The 3,386-nt window shown below is 41.0% G+C and overlaps 2 non-coding genes across 2 annotated transcripts; one reads left to right on the forward strand and one right to left on the reverse strand.

Moving 5' to 3' along the window:
* The first annotated feature begins 201 nt into the window (after window positions 1–201).
* On the forward strand, window positions 202–272 carry TRNAG-GCC. Its single transcript has one exon. It is a non-coding gene; the product is annotated as a tRNA-Gly (tRNA).
* Window positions 273–494: 222 nt separating this feature from the next.
* On the reverse strand, window positions 495–568 carry TRNAM-CAU. The gene has a single exon. It is a non-coding gene; the product is annotated as a tRNA-Met (tRNA).
* Window positions 569–3,386: the final 2,818 nt, after the last annotated feature.

A 3,386-nucleotide genomic window follows, 5' to 3' on the forward strand; every position in this document is an offset into this window, starting at 1 on the left:
GTCCCCAAAGAAAACGCAAATCAAATAAAGAAAACAAAAAAATTAGAGGGGGGTCAAACTTCTTGAATAAAAAGAATACAATTAAATAAAAAAATAATTGGAATCGTTCCGAAGAGAATATGTGTCCCGGCACTGCACAAAAAAAGATCCGGTTATATATCATATATGTGGGTACATATTGTGTATCAAGAACAAAAAAATGCGGATATGGTCGAATGGTAAAATTTCTCTTTGCCAAGGAGAAGATGCGGGTTCGATTCCCGCTATCCGCCCAAGATCCAAGATAAAGTAATTTTATTACTATTTATTTATTATTTAATTTCATAAATAGCATTAAATATATCCTTAAATTAAGGATTTGGTATAGTTGGCCGTGATAGTGTAGTGATTCTATCCCTCCCCTACGTTTCTTTTCCTTCACCCCAAAAAGCGAAAGCGGGAATTAATTACTAGTTAACAGAGTCAACCCTAAAATAGTTTGGCAAAACAAGATGTTGCGGAGACAGGATTTGAACCCGTGACCTCAAGGTTATGAGCCTTGCGAGCTACCAAACTGCTCTACCCCGCGCCGAAGATAAGAACTGAAAACTAATAGATAAACAAGGATTAAATGCGCCCCTCCACCCTATCTGTACAAATAGAATAGCCCATTTATACAGAATGGTAAAGGGGCTTCTATGATCATCGACCATAGAAATAGAAATGAAGCGTTAATCCTTACCAACTTGATCTTGTTGCTCCTGGCAACAAACATGCATGAACCATTTCACGAAGTATGTGTCCGGATAGTCCAAAGTCTCGATAGTTAGCTCTCGGCCTTCCGGTCAAAAAACAACGTCGATGAAGGCGTGTAGGTGCACTATTCCGTGGTGGGGATTGTAACTTTCCATAAATTTCCCATTTGTCACTCAACGACGGAACCTTGCTTATTTCTTTCTTTGAGGATCGACGAATCGAATGATATTTCTGTTCCAATTTTTGCCTCTTCTTCTCCCTCTGAATCAAACTTTTCCTTGCCATAATGGTTGAATTCCTATTAGTATCCATGATACAAGTCGAATCCTAGATGTAGAAATAGAAGAAGGTGGACCCCCTCTCCGTCGAAAGAAATGAGATTATCGTGGATACACACATTAAAAATATTAACCAAATTTGCCCGACGTAGAGGCAATCAAGAAAGCCGCATAAGTGAATATATAACCTACAGAAAAGTGAGCTAATCCAACCAATCTTGCTTGTACAATGGAAAGGGCCACTGGTTTATCTCTCCAGCGAATCAAATTGGCCAAAGGTGTGCGTTCATGAGCCCATGCTAAAGTTTCAATCAATTCCTGCCAATATCCACGCCAAGAAATTAAGAACATAAATCCAGTAGCCCAAACAAGATGTCCAAATAAGAACATCCATGCCCAAACCGATAAACTATTCATACCAAAAGGATTATATCCGTTGATAAGTTGTGAAGAGTTTAACCATAAATAATCCCTTAACCAGCCCATCAAATAAGTGGAAGATTCATTAAACTGTGAAACGTTACCCTGCCATAATGTGATGTGCTTCCAATGCCAATAAAAAGTAACCCATCCAATAGTATTTAACATCCAAAAAACTGCCAAATAAAATGCGTCCCATGCTGAAATATCACAAGTACTGCCTCGTCCTGGGCCATCGCACGGAAAACTATAACCGAAATCCTTTTTATCTGGCATTAACTTGGAACCACGTGCATCTAAAGCACCTTTTACTAAGATCAATGTAGTTGTATGTAAACCAAGAGCAATAGCATGATGAACCAAAAAGTCTCTAGGACCTATTGTTAAAAATAATGAATTACTATTTTCATTAACAGCATTTAACCAACCCGGCAACCAGATGCTTCGACCCACATTGAATGCTGGACCACTCGTTGAAGATAAAAGTACATCGAACCCATATGAAGTTTTACCATGAGCGGATTGTTAGCTAATTTATGACTTGCGGGAACGGGTGGTTCGGAATTTAGAAGAGTTTTGAGCAAGAATAAGCCTTGTTGCTTCTTTAAGGTTCTTTAAAAAGGCCAAGTTTGACTTCGGTCAACATTTTGGGGAAACGGACCCGGAATCGTGATTTGACAATTCCTGGGGGTTCGTGGGAAAATATGGGACCTGGCGTATGCCCGGAATCGAATTCCGAGGTCCCTAGCCGGAGTAATGAATTTTTATGTGAAATTGTTAAGTTAAAGTTTCAAAGGTTTAAATTAACTACGAAATCATTGTTTTCCTAGGTATCGGGTTCGGATTTCGATTCCGAAACTTGGTACAAGTCCGAAATATCAGTTAAGACTTACCCGTAAAATTTGGTGTCAATCCGAGTAGTTTAAGGGCGTTTTGACCCGTTGGAGGAGAATTAAGAACTTGAAGTTCAACGATTTGATTCATTTGGTTTTGGGGTTGATTCCTCGATTTAGCGTTGTTTTGAGTGTTTCGAGGGTTCGAATAGGCCCGCCTCGTGATTTCAGACTTGCGGTATGTTCGGGCGGGGCACGGGAGCCCCGAGCGTCAAACGAGCGAGGCTCGAGTGAAGTTAGAATTTGGAAAATGACTGAAGCTTGCTGCTTCTGTCATAACCGCATCTGCGGTTCTTGGACCGCAGAAGCGGGACCGTAGATGCGGTCATTAGTTCGCAGAAGCGGAGAAGGGGCAGGCCAGGGGAAACCGCAAAAGCGGCCCAGGGACCGCAGAAGCGGTTCCGCCTATGCGGCCCCCAGACCGCAGAAGCGATCGAGCCCCAAATCCCAAAAGCCGCAGAAGCGGATTCCACAGAAGCGGAAGTACTTCCGCTGATGCGAAAATAACTGGGGGCAGAAGGGTTCATTAATACGAACCCAAACTCATTTCTTCCACATTACTCTCAACACTTAGGCGATTTTGGTGATTCCAAAGAGGAGGTTTCAACATAACATTGCAAGGTAAGTAATCCCCACTCATTTTTAGTTCAAATACATAAACATTAGGTATATTTAACACTAAAAATTAGGTAAAATCAAGGGATTTGAGCTAGACCTAGGGTTTAATGAAAACTAAGGTTTTATCACATAATTTGCCATGTAGTGAACTAGAAATCATATATTTGTGATCCTTAGGTGATAGAGAACAACTTCCTTCGAAAAATCTCGGAATCCGGGCATGTGGGCCCGGGGTCGGAATTTAGGAAACTTGTGTTAATGGTTAGGAAATTGCTTAAATAGCTAGAATTCAACCTTGTATGCCTTTATTTACTAGTTCTTACTTCGTTTGATTAGTTTAGGATTGTCCGGCTTCGAATTAAGGACTTGGGCTCGTTCTTGGACATTGGGAGTGCACTTTGGAGCGAGATGAGTCTCCTTTCTAACCTTGTAAGAGGGAATT

This window comes from Nicotiana attenuata, unplaced genomic scaffold (genome assembly GCF_001879085.1).
Source record: "Nicotiana attenuata strain UT unplaced genomic scaffold, NIATTr2, whole genome shotgun sequence".
Lineage (NCBI taxonomy): Eukaryota > Viridiplantae > Streptophyta > Magnoliopsida > Solanales > Solanaceae > Nicotiana > Nicotiana attenuata.